Consider the following 24,169-nt stretch of genomic DNA (forward strand, 5'->3'; position numbering starts at 1 on the left):
TGCATGTTCTTTTGTGTTGTGTGTTCCTAGCCGAGTTGGGACTGATCCCTTTCAACCTGGAACTCACCTTCACCCTCATATCCCCCTCATGTGTTAGAACCTCTCATATATCTTCCTTGACTCACTGCATCAATCACACCCTTACTACTGACAGAGTTATCTTACTTGCCTCTATGCGACATCACGGTCAAGGAATTATCTTACGACCCATCGCTGGGACTCCTACACCAAATGGTCTGAGGTATAATTGGAACTTCTTACCAGGGAGATCCCCTTAACATGTTGCCGAGTCCAACACTGTCAACAAGTTATTTTAGGTACGTTCTATCAAATCATCGAACTCCTTCCAACTTTCCCCATCCACTCACACACCATCTAATACCAATAGGGAAAGTGGTTATGTTTACCATCTCAATTCCTCCTTGGAATTTGAAGAATAAATTCATCAAGAATGCATACCATTTATAATTTGTAGTCAGCCTCTACATGAATGGATGTCATAGGAATCCTTAAAACTCGCATGTGTCATGCACGATTTTCCCAAGTGAATAGAAAGGTTGCTTCCCACATTTGATCCTAATAAGGCTACCTCACTCGAACACCATATTAAAAAAAAAAAACTTTTCTTTGTAACTGATGAATCTAGAACATTAATTTGTGGTTTGTTGAGTATTCCCATACATATTTTAGAATAAAGCCTCAACATATTATTGCAATTTTATTGTTACTTCCATAACCAATTGGGATGCCTTTGAAATGATTTTCCTTCGCAAATTTGGTTAAGGCAACCCGCTTCTTTTTTAAAAGACTTTATTGCCACTAAAATGGACAAGAATGATAAGGTTAAAGACTTTAGTTACTGCTTCACAATATATATGAATTGTTGACTCTCAACATGGTACTACAACTTTCATGTTTCTTCCATAACCAATTGGGATGCTTTTGAAAGGATTTTCTACAATTTTGGTGAAGAGAAGTTACCCTCTTCTCTTTTAAAATATTTTATTTCCACTAAAATGGAGAAGAAATATAAGGTTAAAGACTTCAATTAGTGCTTCTCATATTGTTGAATATGATCCTTATTCACTCTCACCCTTTTAATAATTTGGTTGTTGAATATTACACCTTTTCCTTACAGTCATCCATAGTTATGATTGTCAAGGGAAAAAAAGCACCCTATCCTTGAAATTTTAGGAGGATATTAAAGTTGAAAGAGAGATGATTTATCTTTCTGCAATATTCCTAAAGAGAAACCTAGGTCCAGTGGAAAGAACCCCTCGATCTTGAGTAGGCCAGCGAAAAAATAACCCACCAATATGGAGTGTTTTCTTAAACTTGTTAAGAATATCTTGAACAAAATAATCGACCTAAAGAAAAATTTAGGAGAAAGCTTGTTTAGGAATAATATTGTACACCTATTCCATAAGAAGACTAATAATTAAACAAAACCTACTAATGAATGGAATATGTATTTGAAGATTGATGACTTTGTTCATACCATTAGGCTAATCACTCAAAAGAAAACATGTCCATAGTATGTCAACTAAATCACACTAGCTATTGATAAAGTTTTGGACTAGAAATCCTTATTTGATGACTCTACACAAGGCGCAGAAGTGGAGCCTAGAAAATATGAAGAAGAGGCTAATGAAAGATATATTATGTCCCTTTGGAGCTAGGTTATAGACATGGACACACAAAATATTAGAGAAGTATCTACTAGGGAAAAATGAGTCACTTGGAAAACCCCAAGGAACTATAGTCCCTATAGGAAAGATCCTGCATTTGAAACTACTTGACCTACCGAGGGTAAATCCATTTTAAGGGAACTACTTATTCCCTTGCAGAAAAAATTTAAAACCAACCACCACCCCCACCCCCCCCCCCCCCACAAATTTATATGTATAATAATGGGTGAATTCCCATGGCATAAAGAAAACTATATACACTATTTTTTCAATAATATAATATAGATATATAATGTTTTGGCTATTCTTTCTCTAAAATATACAGTTTTGTTAAATATTGACAAAATTTTCACCAAGTTATAAAGTCTTTAAATTCTTGATTAATCTTCTTAAAAGATGCGAAAAAAATGTAAAATATTGGTGCTTCTTTGATAATGTATAGAAATTTATATAATGATAAGAAAAATATTTAGTTAAACTATAATATACTAATTTTCTATGTTTGGGAAAAGAAAAATCATGGGTAATGTTACTCTAGGTTCTTATTATACACTATTGCAAATATTATTGCATGTTTTTATCATGTTTTACTCCAAAGTTTTATTACATCCCAAGGGGAAACTAGTTGGAGAGACACCCCCAAAGGCGTGTGATGTTGAACCAAATTAATCTAAATCTAAATTAAGTATGAGAATATACAAATCTAAATCTAAATATATTTAATAAAAAATTTATTAATAACCAATTAACCATTTATTACTAACCAAATGGAAAATATATTTACTAATCTAAATATAATTACTAACTAAATAACATAACTATCAGCATCAACAAGTTTTCATAATACAAAATTGTGTTTCTTAGTCAAGAATTGGACATATATATATATATATATATATATATCTATATACAGATATATATATATATATATATATATATATATATATATATATATATATATATATATATATATATATATAAAGCAAATGAATGTTTCAGGATTTGAATATGCGCATATACAGTGGGAAAAATAAATAAAATATGAGAAGGTACAAATCTAAATTTAAATCTCTTTAGTAATAAATTTATTACTAACCAAATATATTTACTAACCAATTTACCATTTATTACTAACTAAATATATCTACTAATCTAAATATATTTACTAAGAAATTAACATAATTGTTAGCATTGATAATTTTTCATGATATAATAATCTGTTAATTAGTCGAGAGTTGGACTTATGTATATACATAAAGCAAATGAATGTTTTAAGATTTGAATTTGAGCGTATGTAGTAAGAAAAATAAATTAAGTATGAGAATATGCAAATATAAATCTAAATATATCTAGTAAAAATTTTATTACTAACCAAAAATATTTACTAATCAATTAATCATTTATTACTAACCAAATGTATTTACTAATCTAAATATATTTAGTAACCAATTAACATAATTATTAGCATTGCCAAGTTTTCATAATATAAAATTATGTTTATTAGTCGAGAGTTGGACTTATGTATATATAAAAAGAAAATGAATGTTTCAAGATTTGAATTTGAGCATATGCAGTAAGGAAATAAATTAATTATGAGAAGATACAAATCTAAATATAAATATATCTAGTAAAAAATATATTACTAACCAAATATATTTACCAACCAATTAACCATTTATTATTAACCAAAAATATTTACTAATATAAATATATATACTAACCAATTAACATAACTATTAGTAGCGCCAAGTTTTCATGATATAATGTATATAAATAAAGCAAATGAATATTTCAAGATTTGAATCTGAGCATATGCACATGTAGTAAGAAAAAATTTCAAAGGCATGGGAAAACCCTTCTCATGTTTCCTTATTCATTGTATTCCATTATAATCGTACATGATACAATATGGTGAAATTAGGTAGTAATAGTAATCACTTTAGTTCCGGTGAATGTTGCTACAACACAAATGGACTTCACTCCTTTGAATAAGCTATTCACCTCAACTGTTAGTATTAGAACATAATATTATAGTTAGTTTTATTTTGATTTGTTTATCATATAAAATTTTCCAATAAACTTGGATTTCTGTGTACGTCGCAGAGTAAGGTACGTATTTCTATATGTTTTCTTTATAAATACATGTTATTCTCCATCTACTTTTTTATCTATGTTTTCTTCCTCTCTATTTCTTTTTGATCTGGATTTTTCTCCTATGTCGTTGTTTCTTTAGTTGAATATTGAATGGATTTGAATTTGTTGGATCTTGTAAACATTACAAATAAGTAGGTAATCCCTTCAATATATTCTTATCTACCCTCTTTGTTGAGTTGTGGTGAACAAAAAAAGAGATCGAATCCACTGGACTAGAGAATTGCTACTCAATAGACACACTTGATGATAAAACACCAATTTATTTTTTCGAGTATCATGGCTTTTAATCTATGATGGGTAGAGATAATCAAACATACTTATTTTATTACCAAAACCCAGTACTTTTATAAACAAAAATTGTTATGGTTCCCAAAATGAGAAATAAAATATAAGAGGAAAAGGGAAAGCACACAAGTGCAATTGGAATGTAGAACAGATACACAGAGTTACCTTTACCACTTTGTTCTAAGTCTTGACATTTAAATTTAAATTTCACAACTTTTTTAACAACCCTATACTACTATGTGTTGAGTCTTTACTTCTTAACTCAAATTCCACAACTCTGTGAACAACCATCGAGCCTTATATATGATTGTGACTAAATAGATGCAAAGTTCAAAGTTGTAAATAACACTATTAGATCTTTAAATAGACATGACAATAAGACTCTTGGATTTTTAAATAGAGATGAATTAATCTTTTGTGACAATTTGTTCCAAAAAATGGGGGTCATTTTCTCCAAATTAATCCCAATACCATGAAATGAGGGCCAATGAAAGCAAAAAACTTATTTTTCACCAAATGGGGAAGGTGAAAAAGCTATCATAAATACATATTCTTCGAAATTGGAGTTAATGGAAGGTTGCAACACCTGATTTCAAGGGATAAATTTACTTCTTTCACCTCTCCCTTAAAATTAGGTGGGTTAACCTCGATATCTAAATTTTTTTATAAAATAAATTTGAGGCGATTTCTAATAATGTGCTATGATACAAAAAAAAAAAATCACTTGATAAAAATTTAAAACCCCTTGATTTCACCCAAGGGTGAAAATTCACCCTTGAAATTTTCTATGTTGTTTTGCATAGAATGCAAAGTCTAATGTGAGCCCCATGTAGAATGCTAAGTAGACCTTAGCTCTTTTCCCAAACACCATGACTACTGCCCAGGCATAGAAATTCAATTCCACCCCTCCTCTTAAAAATATTGAAACATTAGTCTCTTTATGAAAGGCGATGGAAGATAATGTTATTAAAGATATGAAGAAAACAAGGGATAAGATCTATCAACCAAGGTACCAATATAGATCTTAGCCCATGGGGACTTCACTCAATGAACCTCTGCCACACGTGCATTCGTGGCATACTAAACAATACCCCTAATTTGACTACTATTGGAAAATGCCTCTAAAAATCACATTATTCAACCCCCTACTAATACAAACCCAATACACCTTCCCAATTAAAAAAACCCCTACTTTCACTAGATATCGTAGCTATCTATTTTTTCATTAACATTTTTATACCCTTTAATATGTTTTTCATTAAATTTGGGCTCCATTTTTTATACCTGCCAATATAAAAACCCTTTAACCCCTAATATATGCTAAATATATTATGTCATTTTCCCCTCAATATATATCCCCCAATAAGAACCCATGTGGTATGATATTTCTCCCTAAGTGAAGCCATCGCGACTTAGCCAAAGATCCTACTATCCATATGGGAGAGTGAACTTGTTCATCAACTTCTTGAGTCTAGCTATCTCTTGTGCCACAAATTACTACCACATTTACTCATTATTCTATCATCTTCATCCTAGGAACATGTCCTTCGATTAGAAAAACCATGTTCCATCAATATCTGTTCAACAATGCCAAATCGATATGATAGCCTCTACTGTCATTTTCCTCTTAGGAGGCCAAATATATATTAACCTCACATTGATCTAAATATTTTCAGCCTGCATCTATTAATCATCACATTCTTGGAATTAACTAGTCAACAAGTTGTCTTTTCTTTCTTTAAGAATATTATAATGGATATTAATCAATATCATAAAGCTTCTTTTTATAACTCCCTCTTTCTATCATTCTCATAATTCTTCACGGAGTTCACAACAAGCATGAATACCTTTATTCATATTTCTTTCTTCAGTCCTTTATTACGTACCTCAAGTATCAGCACAACCAAGCATGATGTCAATTTTTTTAGTCTAGGATTTATCCTTATAGCGGAAGCATTTTGTCCTAGGGTCCTAAGATCCATCTTCAAATTTTGATAGGGTTTACTACATACCCTAGAAATCTACTCAAAATTCTATTATGGTTTCAAGATATTTAACAAAGAAATAACTAGCTAGCAAACCCTAGATGTCATACCCAAGAAATAATAATTCATAAAGATAATAATCAATTAGGGTTAGGGGTTTTGTCTTTAGGTTTTACTTCCATCTAGGGTTCATAATCCCTAAATAACAACAGTCCCTAAATTCTCAAGATTTATGAAATATCTTTAAAAATCTCATAGAGTCTCTACATAAATATTTTCAAATAATCACAACAACATAACATAGAAAATGTACCTCAAAAAATCTTCTACTACCTTTTGTATTTCTCCTTGTTGTGACTCTTATTAGTATAAGATTCTTATGATCTTATGATGCCATAATATTGATGCATAAGGTGATCTAGATGGCTTGTTGGATGATTGATTTTTAAAAAGTGCCAAAATATTCTTTTATTGATGCGCCTACATGTGCACATTTTAACTACTAACTTTAAACTTGAGAGCTGAGCTACTCCCTCTAGCCATAATAGTTTCACTACATTTTACCTACAATCCTTTTCAGGGAGGTCATCAAAGAAAATATTATAATCAAGTGATAATAAGGCTAGATATACTAAGGAAGTCAATAATGCAAATGAAAGAAAGGAAATAGAATACTTATCTTTTGTGAATAGCAGTGACTCCCTCTTGATCTTGAATTGATCTAGACATCATTTAGGTATTTCCTTATTTTAACTACTCATACTAGGGACTTTTACCAAAACTCTAGGAAATCTCTATTTTCAAACTATATTAGGTTCATAAAACCTAGAAAACAAAAACCTAAAATGATCTAGGAAGGACATAATCTAAAGTTACAACTAGAATCAATAGTGATCCTATAAGGGGTTTCTCACAAAGCCTATAGTGAAAGGCCTAAACATAATTATATACAAGGGATATGATACACTAGTAATCCCTAAGAATCCAAGTCTCTTCTTGATCAATAGTACAAACCTTTGACATCAAAATATTACCCTTTAACAATCTTTGATGGTTCATCCGTATCAGCAACAGTAGCATGATATCTTTCTCTCTTCTTGTTACCAGTTGATTTTTTGGGACATTGGTTTCTATAGTACCCAAATTTATGACATTGGAAACATTGAAATTTTGATAGGGCAGTCTTCTTGTGATAATTTCTCTTTGAACCTTTATCAATTTTCTTATTTCCTCCTTTCTTCTTGAAACAAGTTGAATAATAATTGGAGATAACATTTTATTATTCTTGATTTCCTCCTATTAGAGCAAGCCAAGCTTCTTCTTGAGTACACGCATACCATAATTCTTTAAAAGATGGAGCTTCTTCCAACTATTAATGCTAACAACAAAATAATTCCAAGACTTGGATAATCCTAGTATGGTTGAGATTACAGGTTCCTTATCAGGGATTATTTCATCAATTTCTTGGAGTTCATCTCTTAAATGGGATATTCTCACAAAATATGAAAATATAGTGTCATATTTTGTCATCTTGATAGTTCAAAGTTCATTCATTAAGCTTGCTACTTGGCCAATATTTTGATTGTAAATAATTTGGAGAGAGATTCATACATTTTCTTTGAGGTGTCTTGAGAGGATATGTAGGGAATCAGATTGTCCTCGACTGAATCCCCAATGGGGATCATGGCTATAATATCATTCTCTTTGAATTTTTCTTTACCAACATCATCTATTGGTTCTTTAACTTTACCTTGCAGAATGTCCAAGGCATTGTCCCTATAAAGGATAAGATTCATTCTTGTCTTCCAAGCTCTAAAATTTGAAGCTCCTTGAAGCTTATTTTCTAATTTCATTTACGATTCAATTAGTGCACTTATTAATGCCATTCCTGTAGAGGCCTAGATCTCTTGTAGATTTTAATAGGTCTCTTTAACTTTTGTTAATAGTCCCAAGGTGCTAGTGACTCCACCTTTAATTATGCTCCAAAGGTTCTAAGAAATTCTTTCTTTAATGATGGTCCCAAAAATATTTTATAAGATATTTTAGGAGAGAGATATCCTATATTAAGATAATGATATATGATGTCTTCCAAAAATGTTGAAAAGTTCTTTCAAGATGCCTCTTCCAAGATGTCTTCAAATGGCTTTTCCCAAGTAGCCTTCCTTCAAGATCAATGGTGATCTTTATTTTATAATAGCCTATTTTTATACCCTTGTATCCTTTCCAAGATGATTAGAGAAAATGATCTTAAAGCTACCTTTTTCCTTCCTCACCTTAGCTCTAATACCATGTTAGAAAACCAAAAGGCCGAAAATATTTTCTTGCTTTGGTAACTGCTTGTGATAATTTTAATTTATATTATCTTTTTTTGTCTTCTTTTCATCAAGCAACTATCAAACCATAAATAACATGAAGATCACAAGCACAATAGAACACAGTATGTGGGATCTCAGCTAGGGAAAAATCCCTTTCCAAGGGGAATACCTAGTCAAACTCGCATTATTCTTATAGAATCAAGACAACAAAGAGACATTCAAGACCTTTAGACCAAGACAAAGATCCTCTCCAATCACCAAGTTAGCCATCCCTCCAAGTAGTCAAAGTCAACTAGAGTAAAAAATGATAAACACCCTTCAAGTCTACTTTAAAACAAAATTGACCGCTGCAAATTCATCATTTTAGTCCTGTGCAGTCACTATAGAAATTTTGGCCCCTACAATTGTCACAGAAACCCTAAAATTTCTACACATGTGAGCGAGAAGTTTCTCTAAAACTCGTTTTTCTTTCTTCTTTTATTTTGTCTTCTCCCTTCTTTGACTAAGCTCCTTTTCTGCCTTCTTTCTTTTCACTAAAAGAACTTGCTTGAATAGATTCCCAAATATGTTGAATTCATCTTGTATATATCACTTTTCCAGGATTGAATAGCCTTCCACGAGGGCGACTTGGTGAGGGAGGAAAAAAAGATTTTCTTGACACAAAATAATTTATTTTTTTCATGTTACAAATGCCCAAGAAGGGTCTTATACACTTAATAATGACTTTTGACTCAATAAAATCCTAGAAGCATGAAGAACGTGCTTGAAATAGTTTGACAAATGAAAAGAGCATGAAACCCATGCTTCAAAAATAATTTTTGTTTTCTATTTTTCATTTTTACAATAAAATATTAAGATATAAATATAATAACAATTATGAATACTGAGCATAGTTATATTTCTCTACACATAGTGGAGAGAATGACCTTTCAACCCTCTTATGCTCAGTCTCAATATTATCCTCTATTACCCTCTATTTTTATACTTGTAATAAAAAAGCATTTGATAGAAGAACTTTGATAGTTACACTTTTGCTTACAAAAGAGTTGGTTGGGTTTCTCTTCCTCTACATCATTGGACAATGGATGACTAGGGTTTGGGAAATGGATTTACAAGGTGGTGAAATTGTAACAAACACAAGGTATGGATGTGTTAAGGAAACATCCAAAGGCAAAGTATGAATGTGTTAAGAAGACATCTGGGAGGAGAGAGATTGATATTCTAATACTCAATTAACAAGATGATAATCTTGTCACATGATATTTACAACTTTTCATCCTCTTGAAATCATAGATTCTTTTTAAACTTAGCACCAATTTAGTTTAAAACTATAAAAATAGTAATCGTTAAAAGATTACATAAGATACAAAATTGAATGTTTAACTTTAAAATTTTTACTTGTCCAAAAAATGTGAATGTAAAACACCTTGAAGTGAGTTTCTAATTTATTTCTTTTGTTTTTATCTAATTCATTCTCCTTCAACCAATAAGATGAAAAACAATGAGACAATCATGGAATTCAATATTTTTAGGATTTTTGACCAATAGGATAAAGAACAATGAGACCATCATTGAATTCAATATTTGCAAAAATTTTCACAGATAAGATGAAAAACATTGTGTAGAATTTCTAAGCACTAGTAAAATCACATTAGCCTCATTTTCTACCATTTAACATGGTCATTTTCCACCTTTTATAAACCACATGTAATTGTGCTATTATTATTATTATAAAACCTAACACATAAACCCTAATATTATTATAATAGTAAACTAATAAAACGTAAAGTAAACTAGAATAGACCTAAATAATAAAATCCAAAACTTAATTATTAAAAGTAGTAATGGTAATTGTAAAAGAATGCAGTGAAAGACTTGATAAGTTGTTGTGACATAGTGGTTATCAACATCTTTGTGAGGTTTTTTATACTAAATGGAATGAACAAATAATTGAGTTTGCCAAGTTTCTAGTTTGTCCAATCTAGTTAATTGAAACTTTATGAACATTTTAGTTTCGTAACAATCAACGAAATTTATATCAAGGTAGTAGTGTTGGGCAATTAGAAATAGTGGCAATGATCCATCACTAAGTATTTTTCTTACGAGAGTGGATGAATTTGTTGATTGGAACTAGAACCAACTTTATTTCCTAAGTATTTTTCTTACGAGAGTGGAAGAATTTGTTGATTGGAACTACAACCAACTTTTATTTCCTAATAAATTATAACAATGGCTAGGTTATTTTTGTTTCATTTTTTAATAAATTGTAATGACAACCACGTTTTATTAATTATTTTTTAATAAATTAAAAATAAAAACCTACAAAATTTTTAATTTTGTTAATTATTTTTTAATAAAATAAATTAAAGATAAGAATACAACAAAAAAAACAAAAAAAACTATTCACATATTTTCTACCAGTAACATTGTCTACCTTTTGAATTTTCATCGCTCAGAAGCACAGTGTTTCATTGCTGTTGAATTTTCTTGACACGTGGAAAATACCGTCTTCGTCAATTATAAGTGACTTTTGATGTGCAAGCAAACTTTTCTTGAGCACCGTTTGTTTGTTATCATTGCCGACAAAAGGTCTCTGAGCAGGGTGATTTGTCTAATGTACCTTTGTCTGTCCTGAACGACTTTATTGACGCATCGAAAAGGCCAAGTTTGTCTTGGGGTTGAATTTTTATTGCTTAAAAGCTTCACACCAACTTCCTTGACGCGTGGAAAAGACTGCCTTTGTCTGTTGTAAGTGACTTTTGATGTGCAAAGCTTGATTTGTCTTGTGTACCTTTGCCCTTCCTGAGTGACTTTTCATGTTGCACGGCTAAACTTTCTTGAAAAGGCAAGTTTTGTCTGTTATGAGGGACTTTTCATGTGCATGCAAACTTGCTTTAAGGGGTGGAAGAAAAGGCGAGTCTACGTGTGACTATTCATTCTGCACGCAAACTTTCATGACGCGTCCAAAAAGATATCATTGTCTGTTCTGGGTGACGCGCCCAAAAGGGTATGAGGAGGGCGATTTGTGTAGTCTACCTTTGTTTGTTTGAGTGACTTTTCAAGCATGGTGCAAGCAAAGTCGTAACATATCAACTTTGACCTGCTGTTGCCCGTTGGTGCACCAATCAAACCTGTCGCTTTTGAAACTTACTTACATGTGACATTCAACCGTGCCAAAGACTTTTCATGTGCATGCAATTTAAGGGGTGGAAGAAAAGGGTCTGAGCTGGGCGATTTCTTTAGTCTACGTGTGACTATTCATTGTGCACGCAAACGTTCATGACGCGTCCAAAAAGATATCATTGTCTGTTCTGGGTGACGCGCCGAAAAGGGTATGAGGAGGGCGATTTGTGTGGTCTACCTTTGTTTGTTTGAGTGACTTTTCCAGCATGGGGCAAGCAGAGTCGTAACGTATCGACTTTGACCTGCTGCTGCCCGTTGGTGCACCAATCAAACCTGTCGCTTTTGAAACTTAGTTACATGTGACATTCAACCGTGCCAAAGACTTTTCATGTGCATGCAATTTAAGGGGTGGAAGAAAAGGGTCTGAGCTAGGCGATTTCTTTAGTCTACGTGTGACTATTCATTGTGCACGCAAACTTTCATGACGCGTCCAAAAAGATATCATTGTCTGTTCTGGGTGACGCGCCCAAAAGGTTATGACGAGGGCGATTTGTGTGGTCTACCTTTGTTTGTTTGAGTACTTTTCAAGCATGGTGCAAGCAAAGTCGTAACGTATCAACTTTGACCTGCTGCTGCCCGTTGGTGCACCAATCAAACCTGTTGCTTTTGAAACTTAATTACATATGACATTCAACCGTGCCAAAGACTTTTCATGTGCATGCAATTTAAGGGGTGGAAGCAGGCCTGGAATTTCAAATCTCCTTTGCCCGTCAAATGAAAATTTAATGACGTTTTTATATTTTTCATGCCTTTCATTATACGTTCTATGTAAATTTGTGAGTGTCAACTTCCTCTTATAGGGCAACTCTCTTTCAAATACTCTTGCATCTCAACTTTCACTAATTTGTGTGAAAGTGCCTTGTTTTTTCCTAAGTTAGCATATGTGCTTAGAAATAGCGTAAAACCACACTTTTAAGGTTTTATAAGGCTTTTCATCTTTTTGGGTTAATTGTTTTGATTATATACTTAAATTTTAATATGTGAAAGGCACTAAAGAAGGTCACATGGTTAAGAAGATGAGGATCCTCAACCATCATTGGATGAGATGGTGTTATGCATCAAGAGAAAAATACTAAATGGAAGTAACTAGTTGTTGAAGAACCATTGCCCATCACAAATGATTCGTTGGCTAAGCCCAATCATGACACCTTTGATATTTTAGCTAAAATCTATGATAACTTGTGTTTAAAATAACAATAATAATGTATATTGTTAATGCAACCATCAAGACATAAACTCATACTTTTAATGGTTTTCGTATTAAACTTTGTGCATGTGATCTCTCTCAAATTTGCTAAGTTCCATCTACAACATGGGACGAATAAATAGTTTGTTACAACAATGAAGTGGACAGAAGTATCATCCTCATTGTGAAAGGTTTGAACTAACATTGCTAACTTTTGATAATCATGATTCTAGGCAATGCAGGTTATTTATTTTGACAACAAGGGCAGAATTATGATAACTTTTACCACTGATTGAGGAGCCTTTTATTAAAGATATGAACAATAGTGCGAAGAAATGCTAAGTCAATTTTTTTCTAAGAACATGCCCATGGATTGTGGTGAACTTTTGCAATTTGAGACCTCTTGAGGAATACATTTTCATGCTTCAAAGGTAGGTGGGCTTCAAAGAAAACTCTTTCCGATATGAAAGACGAAAATTGTCATACTTTGTGCAAATATGAAAGAGAACTCTTTCCGATATGAAAGACGAAAATTGTCATACTTTGTGCAAATATGAAATTAGATTGAAAATATACAGGAAAGATTCAGCAAATTAATTTTTTTCCAAAAGTCAAAAGCATATTGTTACATGAGTGACTGCTTGTCAAGGTTGAACATTTAAGTTCTAGAAAATACCATTGGATTAAAAAAAATCTTTCTTGAAGTTCATTCAATAGAGCCTAGTTGTGTCCTATGTGAGTCTATGACTGTGTCAATATTGGAGGCCATGAGTGTAATACCTCTTTGAGTCTCGACACGGCCTAGAATTAGGGGTAATGTAGAAATGAACTTCAATATGTGAGGAGTAAAGAAAGAAGAGAATGCTAAGTTTATGGACTTAAGCATTTGTTGGACTTGGGAAGTTGGAATGTATGTTGTGTCTAGAGTCCAATCCCTACTTTTCAACAAGATTGAAAGTTGATAGATGAAACCAACTCTGAATTGTGAATTGTATTGTTACAAGAGAGCGGAAGGCCAAACAAGAGAGTTTATAAAAACCACCCATCCTTAGACAAGGAGTTGAGTGTTGTCAGTTTATAACAAAGTCATACTACTTTAGAGGTCTAAATTTGCTTCCTCCCTCTAAGCATTAGTTAGTATATGATATATCTCTAATTTCATAAAGTAATATACAATATTTTAACCCAAAAAACCTCTTTAAAATTTAAATAAAGAAAAATATTATTTTAATAAGAAATATTATACTAAAAATTTATATAATGACGCTTAACTACAAAAAATCATAATAATTCAAAACAAAAAAAAAAAAAAAACAAAAAAAGTATAACCATAAATTTCACAACAAAAAACTACTTTATACATACCACTCTCAATAATTAGAATTTTTTTCTTGTCATCAATACAACGATCCATGTGAAATGAAAAACAATGTTTTAAGTTTTTACGGTTTCTTTTTCAAATTTAATAAAATTATAAATTTGGCCATGAACTTAGCATAATTTAAATATTTAAATTTAAAAAAAGACAAATTAATTTTTATATCTTTAAAATTAAATTTTAAACTATAAATATTTTAAAATTTTGTAATAAAATTAGAAAATATGAATCAAAATTGTTTGTACAAATTCAGAGCAATAAAAAAACTCCGAAAGGTATAGTAATTAATTAACGTTCAACTCTAAATCTCCTTATACCACAAATAGGATGGTGAGTCAAAATCTCCTTATACCACAATTAGGATAGTGAGTAAATATCACTCACTGGATCTAGTGGCAAGGGCACACTTAATTTCTATTTCTTCTTCACTATGTTGAGATGGCACAATAATGGGATGGCTAAGGGATAGTATTAAGGATTGTCCTATAACAAAGCCACAATTTTGGCTCGAAAACAGCAAGAATCAAAATCTTAGACTATAATGGAAATCAATTTATGCAGAAACACAAGCTTCAAACCAGAGAAGCTTCAAACCAGAGACAATGCATATTATCTGACTCGTGAAATCAAGTTCCTCCCATAAATAACTCCCACACTCCCATAAATAACTCTCACATGAAGCCGAACACGGCCTTTGTACATCTCTAAAGACGGGAAAGTGACCAATGTAAACACATTTAAAAGTAGAAAGTTTGTGTACTGTATCATTTGAAAACTAAAAGACAGCAAATGATTCAATTCAAATACATTGCCAAAAAACTAAAAAATACAATGAAAATGTAAATTTAAATGCAAGTGTTCCTACTTAAATGCCACGCAGGCAGACATGAAACATGAAACAAAATCCAGCCTATGAAACTTTAAATTTAAATCAAGAATTGGCCAAATTATAAAATTAATTTAAATTTGCACTTTGCTAAAGTTTAAATTAAATTTTAATCCACACATTTCAAAGAGTTGCAAATTAAATTCAGACCCACACTTTGCAAAGATTCAAAAGTAAAACTAACGATAAAAACAACAAAAAACTCACCTCTGTTGTTTTCGAAGATCAGGAGGACACTGTTTTCGAAGATCAGAGGAGAGGAGGAAACTGAGTCTGCAAATCAAAAAACTGGGGCGAAATAGTCCTCTGCTTGGGCGGTTCTTCCTCTGCTAAAAAAATATGTATCGCCCTAGAAAATAAGAAATCTATGCCTTGCCCTTAAAATTGAATTACCGACCATTATTTAATTTTACAAAAAAAATCATTTAAAATTTACACCAAATCCGTCCTTTCTTCTCCATCTGGAATAATCTACGGGGCCACTGAGGTGAGGTCCCCATCTGGAATAATCTACGGGGCCACTGAGGTGAGGTGAGGTTGACTGAGCCTGTACTCCCTCATTCCCCTCTAAAATTTATGACGGGCAATCGAGATACCTGAACGTCAAATTTACGGTTTGAGATTTTTTTTAACCGTCATTTTATACGTTTGAAAAAAAAACTGTGCCGTCAAATACGTTTAAAAATGGAAAAAACGTTCTGTGGAACGTCAAATTCCAGGCCTGGGTGGAAGAAAAGGGTCTGAGCTGGGCGATTTCTTTAGTCTACGTGTGACTATTCATTGTGCACGCAAACTTTCATGACACGTCCAAAAAGATATCATTCTCTGTTCTGGGTGACGCGCCCAAAAGGGTATGACGAGGGCGATTTGTGTGGTCTACCTTTGTTTGTTTGAGTACTTTTCAAGCATGGTGCAAGCAAAGTCGTAACGTATCAACTTTGACCTGCTTCTGCCCGTTGGTGCACCAATCAAACCTGTCGCTTTTGAAACTTACTTACATCGCTTTTGAAACTTACTTACATATGGCAAGTCCTATTTCAGATCCTATAGAAAAGTTAATGCTCCGTCCTTACACTCACTTGACAGGAGCTTGACGTCACTGGGACCATTGATCATGGGCATATGTGCGGCACACTCATCTATGTCAAATTTGAAATTTGAGCACGCCCAACAAAGCATTATTTCAAATTTGAAATTTGAGCACGCCCAACAAAGCATTATTTCAAATTTGAAATTTGAGAGCGCTCAACAAAGCATTACATGAATGCCCATGTCGGGGAGGTTGGCTTCTTGGTATGTTTCTTCTGGCTGCTACTGCAATAACAGCGTCCAGCGGGAAGATGGTACTGGTGCATCAGATTGAAGCTTTTCAACGTAGCGAATGGCGCCATGGAGCCGATGTGTTGTGTGCTCGATTATTTTTTTCATATTCGGTTTCGTCGAAACGACTTATCTACCTCCCTGGCAGTAACGATGAGCATAACATTGTAGGTAGTACAGAAGTTTACAATGTGGAGGAAGACGTGGACACTATTGCCTTCCATGACTCAAAACTGTGAAGAATATAGAGTTTTCATGGGGATAAAAATTATGGTAATAAGTGGAACCAACAGGGATGGATGCATCCTGCAACATACAGAAGTGCGAAAGTTTTTGATGCGGAGACGGGTACTTGGAACACGTTGTGAGAAAATTTTCTCTGGAAGTGGGAATTTGTAGGCGATCGATGTGGAACGAGTGAAAAAGTGTGATGCTCAGAAAAATCTTTGGACGTCTATTGCTTTCATCGAGGGAAGTTTTTCCATTTATCACGTCTGTTTCCCCGTGATAAATGACTGGTATTTATGGTGATTCGATCTCTTACTTATTTCAAGAGTCAAGTAGGCAGTGAATTGCAATTGAGAACGTGGAAGCCTTTGCTGGTTGAGTAAATAAGGTGCCCCAACGTTGGAGATTTGATGATTCTCTCTTTAAAATATTTTATTTTCAACATCTTCAGTATTTTTAATCCAGCTCATGCTTCAGTGATTCTGCTTCAGAAATGAATCATCAATGAATCATGCCTGGATATATAAAATTTATTGTTTTTTTATTTGTAGTCCCTGCTTAGCATTTGTGAATTCGAACACATTATTTTCTATCGAGTGGTTTGTTTTAGACGAAATTATATCGTTTAAATAGTTTTAATTACCATATACATTTATGTTTTATTTTTCTTCATATGAAGTGGTTGTTAATATAATATCAAATTGGAGATCTGCTCATGTTGTCAATGCTTTTATGTTATTGATGATTTACCATTTTTCCTTGATTTTGGTAATTTTAACTTAAAATAAGGTGGGATGGGATATATAAAGTTAATGGATGAATAGAAAAGTAGCTGAGAAAAGTGAACCAATGTTAGAGTATTTTTATTTTAGTAATTTCTGTTTAGACTGCCAATGAAAATGTGCATTCAATTCTATTAACTAATTGTTGACAATTAAAAGTTTATTTTTAAGTTTTAATTTTTTTTATTTTGAATTTTTAATTGATTCTATTATTTTATTTTATTTTATTTTTTTATGAATTTTTAATAAATTTTATTATGTTATAACATTTGTGTTATTTATCACTACATAGTTATATCTGAAATTTGAATTAAATTTTCTGATATTTTATAAAAAATAATAATATGACACTTAAAATCCACATTACTTGTAAATGTTATGTCACATTTCTCGATATTTGTCAACATTTACAATAAATTAATTTATATCTTTTACATGGTTTGAACTACAATATAAATTGGACTTTTTCCTTTCCAAAGAGAAAACCCTCATGGTATCCCACACTACAAAGGATTAGCACATGTTGGCAATAGAATTTCTATAGCTGGGGCTCTAAGTTTTTTAGTTGTAAATTAAAATATCATTAATTTTTATGTAAACATCTAAAATTAATTATATTTTTCTCATAATTTCATAGCAATTACTTGACATGTTTCCATGTTAATAAATAAATGAAACTTATTCTCCTATGTATGAAAATTGAATAGAAATACCTCTTTGAATACTCAAAATTATAAAAAGTATCTTAAACGTCCATAGACATCTCAAAGTGTACCCCATGTGACACCTCACATTATCAAAAATAATTAAATTAATTAAATTATAACTTTATTTTAAATTATCTTAATATTATTAATAATTACTCCATGAGGCACTAAACCAAGTATGGGGAGATGTGTAGGGTTAGATGTTAGATATGTAGGTAGATGTGTGGGAGTTAAATATGTGAATATTTTTTAAATGTAAGGCTCACAAATAAATTTGGTCAAATTACATTAAAAAAGTTTTAAGTAAATAAATAAATATAAATTTAAAAATTAAAAATTAATAGTTAAAATAAATTGAGATAAAACAATAAATTTCAAAACTCATGGTTTTTACCATGGTATTCTTCTCTAATTATTAAATTAGATAAAAACTTAAAATAAAAATAATTAGGAAACAAAAGAAATTAATAATTAATAATTAAAATAAATTTGAGATAAAATAGTAAATTTATGGATGGAGGTTTATGAGCTCCAAGTTTTCACAACTCACGGTTTTCCCTATGATATTCTTCTCTAATGCAGGCTATTCAAAGGTGCTCTTAGCAATATTAATTGCAATAAAAGTTTTTATCTAGAGCAAAGTTAAATCTTGGGAACTTTTTTACTTTGTTACATTGACTTCAAAGATTATGCTTTTCTAGGTTGTTTTGTATGATATTAAACCAGGGATAGTTAAGACAAATGTGTATATTTTTATTGGTTTTTATAGAGCTTATTAGGTTTTGTGGTTTACAAACAGAGTGACCTAGTGAGCTTATATGTTTCAAACCATCCTAGATCCATCTTAACTCTGGATGCATTAAGTGTCAAGAGGGATTAGATCTCTCAAGGTGAAAACCTTTCCTCAAATTTTGGACTCAAATAAAAGGTTTTCACCACGACAAATTAGATCTCTCTTGGCTACAAAGTTAAGTTGGATCTAGGCTAATATTATTAATTCTATAAAGTATTATTATATGAGTTTAACATATATATTTTTAACAAACATCTAATATTATTAACTATGGATATCTACTCCCCATTACCATGGATATTCAATAAATAAGTTCTGCTACAACACTATCCTTAATTCTATAAAGTATTTTTATATGAGTTTAACATATATATTTTTAACAAACATCTAATATTATTAACTATGGAGATCTACTCCCCTTTACCATGTATATTCAACAAATAAGCTTTGCTACAATACTGTCCGTCATGGTTTACTAACACTAAATGCCCAAAAAATTGTAATTCATGTCCATATAGCACATGCTCATATCACATCTTTTCAATTAATCAATTTAATTAAAATTGAAGAAAGAGCATAACTACTTTGAAGATAAATCTCAATCTTTGATCTATAAATATGATTAAGAATATTTTAAAATATTATATCAAAACTAAATAGATACTATTTACTCAATAATAATTAATAATAAAATTAAAATCTTAAAAACCAGATTTCAAAATAGCAAAAGAAACACCAAATACAATTATAAAAATCTACCTTTATTATCAATTAAATTTAATATTAAAATAACTATATATATAATTAATAATACTAAAATTTAAAAAAATCAAAATACAAATAAACTAATATTTTACTTCCATTGAATTATAGCCCTCTTATTAAAATAACTATATAGAATTAATAAAACTAAAACTAAAAAAACTCACAGTTCAAATAAACTAATATTTTACTTCCGTTGGGCTAGAGGCCTTTCTTTTCGCATGCCTATATATATCCTAATTAGCTTTACAATTTTTAAATAATATATTTTCCTCTTATAACCATTAAATTATATAAATAAACATTATTAATATGGAAATAAACTTTTCATAATTAAAAAAAAAAATCAATTACTTAAAATAAAGTCACTATGTCAAATTTGAAGGAGCACTTTCTTATAAGTTCGGGAACATACATTAAAAACATAATATTTAAGTTTGTGAGTTGTTTTTATTTTTATAATTTTCCAAATACCATACTCCAAATTTATAATTAAATGATATAGGTAACTATTGTATTTGGTAATATATCTATATATATATATATGATATAGGTAACTATTGTATTTGGGAATATATATATATAAATTTATTTTATATTGAGAATTTTAAAATTTGATATTAAGTATTTTGAAATTTAAATGTAAAAGTATTATACATAAATAATTAGTAGGTATATATTATTGTTATTTTTTATATTTATAAATATGTAAATGATTTTTTTAGTTATATTTTTTCTAAAGGTTTTTGATAGATTAATTTTTAAAGTGGATAAAGAAAACCACATCAAGAATTTTTTTTGGGTTGTTCATGTTTAAGAATTGTTTAATAAAATATATAAATTTAGAATCTACATAATTACAGATCTCTAAGAATATTAAGATGTAATAATTACAAGTAAAAATATTTTTGTTAGCATATAATTTTATATTTGTAATATAATGGTTTTCTCAAACCAAAAATAAGCCTCTTGCAAGTAATAGGTTCTTTGACATGTACATCTCCTCTTATATCCATGGAATGTGCCATAACATAATTATACATTGTACTATCAACTAGTGAATAATATTGGTGTCTGTGTCACTTGTAAAAAATGATTACAATAAGCATGGGTTCAATGTGGTACACTTTCAATTTAAACAAAACAATATGCCCTTGCCTTTAATACTAAATGAATTTAAGACATGAGTGAAATTTAGGAGAATACTAAGATTCTTAATTGGAAGGTAGTTTATAAGAAATATTTCGGCGTAAGTCACATGCAGAAAGTATCTGTCGACGCGTTTCGAATCAACAAGTGTGGTTCATCGTCAGGACAAGTTGAAGAAATAGGTCCATCTTAGCATATTAAATAGTCTGAGCAGAGCCTCCAATGGCTAACTTGACTAACCGCTACTTTTGACTTTAGGACCAGGGTCATAAAAAATTTATTATAATATAATGGACATTAGTTATATTAGGTGAAAAAATATATAAATAATATGAATGATGTAAATGGTTAGTTAAACAGGAATTGTTTAATAATTAAAAATTATAAGTTATTTAGCATTTAAATGGGAATTAGTTATATAAAGTACCTTTCTTATATGTATAAATTATATGAATATATATATAAATATAAAGTAATATTCATAGGTGGTTAGAATTAATAAAACTATTGGAACGAGAAAATTAAGATAAAATAAATATGTAAAAGTAAAAAATAATAATAATAATAATAATAAATAAATAAAAGAAAAATTATATATATAAATAATAGATTAATTAAGAAAAAAGAAGGTTATAGAAGGTATTGAAATTGAATATATATATATATATATATATATATAAATTATTAAAAAAAATTAATAAATAAATAAATAAATAATAATAATAAATAAATAAATATATCAAGCGAGCGACACAATCTAAAAAGAAGAAGGATAAGAACAGGATCAAAAAAACTAAAGAGCTAAAAGGGGAAACCCTAGGAGGAAGGAAAAGCCAAGGCTCTATGGAAAATGATCCGCGAAATTGAGGGAAACAACGAAAGCTAGAAAAAGCAAGACTACGAAGAAAGGGCAGGGATCTAGCAGCTACTGATCTTCCAGCCGTCATCTCTATTGAGATTGTTCGGCCTTCTTTCAATTTCAATAGCTTCTCTGAATTTACGGTGATGGAACTGCACAACCTTGGCAATAACCTTGGCCTCCTCAATACAAACCTGATGCTTGGTCTTTTCCGCATGCTCTGCTAACTGTGAAGACTTGGTTCTCCCATGTCTTAGGTCAGCTGTATGTTCGTTGATCCTTTGATGGATGGAGCGCCCCATTTCCCCTATATAGGGGGTTCCACAAGAACAAGGGATCAAGTAGACACCCTTCATGTCTTTAGGGTCAACGGGATCTTTCACCGATCGGAGGGATTTGCGAATAGTGTTAAGGGGCCTAAAGGTTGAGGGAATATCATATTTCTTAAGAATCTGAGCAATCTTGTTTGTGGTTCCCTGGACATAGGGAAGATGGACACCTAATCAGCGCTCCTTGGGTTCTTTTTTAATTAACGAGCTTTTAGAGGTTTTAAGGAAAGCCTTCTGACCTAGGTGCCTACTATAGCCATTCTCCACAAAGACATTAAGGAGATGGGATTTCTCCTTATCGAAGCTCTCCCTGTCAAAAATTCTCAGGGCATGCGTAGCGAGGGTGTTAAGAACACCCAACTTTTGAGCGGGGAAATGATGGGAATCAACATGAAGATACTGCTCAGTATGCGTTTTCTTCCGGAACACCGAGCGGGAGAGTGAACCATCCTTATTCTTAGATATAAGAATATCCAAGAAAGGGAGGCAACCATTGACCTCTTTTTCCATAGTGAACTTAATGACAGAGGACTGACAGTTGAGGTGATTGAAGAAGAGATCCAACTCCTCTTGGCCATGGGACCAGATGACATTGGTGTCATCTACATACCTTTTCCACAGCTTGGGAACGAGACGAGCCGAGGCTAAAGCTTTAGCTTCAAAATCTTCCATAAAAAGATTTGCAACAATAGGGGAAAGGGGTGAGCCCATGGCAACACCACAGATTTGTTCAAAGAACTCACCCTCGAAACAGAAGAAGGTGGAAGACAGATCTCAACCAGATGCGCGGTATCAGGATCTGTTAGGCGAAAGATCACTTCCATGGCTTCCTTTATAAGGATACAAGTATAAAGGGAGACCACATCAAAGCTGACAAGAATGTACTAAGGGTCAAGCTTTATGTCCTTAAGTTCATTAACGAAGGAAGCAGAGTCTTTTAAGAAGGACTCTGTACGGCCAACCAGGGGTTTGAGCTTAAGGGCAAGGAACTTAGCTAGAAGGTAGATCGGACCACCAATGGTGTTGACGATAGGCCTCAGGGGGGCCCCTTCTTTGTGAATCTTGGGCAGCCCATAAATCCTAGGGGTAATTGGACTCCTCTCAATGAGCTTATGGCAAAGCGAGCTCACAGAGCTACTGGACTTGATGGTGAGAGTCACCGTCCTAAAAATTTTCTTAAGAGGGTTCTTAGGCAATTTTTTATAACTACCACTATTGTAAAGATGATCTAACATCTTCTTGCGGTAATCATCCTTGTTAAGGATGACCACAACCCCTACTTTGTCAGCCCTCAGAATGACGATATCATTGTTCTGGTTTAAGGATTTAAGGGCAATGAATTCCTCATTGCTGAGGTTCTTCCAAGAGGGCTTAGCCTTTCTAAGGACGACAGCACAATCCTGCCTGATAGTGTCCTTTATATTATCCCGAAGATCTCTAATCCCGTGTTCCACGTCGCAAATAATGTCATCCACCGGGATTCTTCTAGGGGCAAGGGCAAAATTTAAGCCTTTGCTTAAAAGGCTAAAAACAGAAGGGGAAAAAGAAAAACTTGATAAATTAACCACTTTATTATTCTAGGAGGGAGGGGGACGAGCAATCTGGTCCAAATCCATAACCTCCGTGTTATGGTTATCATTGCTATCAATATCAATATCTTTAATGTTATTGTTAATAGATTCTATGTCCTCGTTTTGTTTATACATAATATCACTAATACTAACCTGGTTATTAACATATAAATTATTATTACTATCATTAATATTAATATTATTAGGATTACATAAATTATTATTAATATCATTATTATTATAGCTATTGTTATCAAAATAATAATCATATTCGTTATTATTATAAATATTATTATTAATAAAATTATTAAAATTACATAAATTTTTATTATTAATATTAATATTAATATTCTTATTATTATTAATATTAATATTAATATTATTATTATTAACCGCATTACAAAAACTAATATTGTTATTGTTATTATGATAAACCGAAACATAATTATAATCACCGGTCAACGAATAATCAAACCTGGGCAAATTACACGAGGAAGCCTGACCACGAACAGGAGAGACACCACCGCCGCTTTGGTTATCTGTACAAACGCTGCGGGCCTCTGCGTGACTGCCAACCTGCTGAGAGGGAGTGGAAAACTCAGGAACGCG

Source organism: Pinus tabuliformis, chromosome 7 (genome assembly GCF_031772625.1).
Source record: "Pinus tabuliformis cultivar Carrire ecotype Pingquan chromosome 7, CPIR1, whole genome shotgun sequence".
NCBI lineage: Eukaryota > Viridiplantae > Streptophyta > Pinopsida > Pinales > Pinaceae > Pinus > Pinus tabuliformis.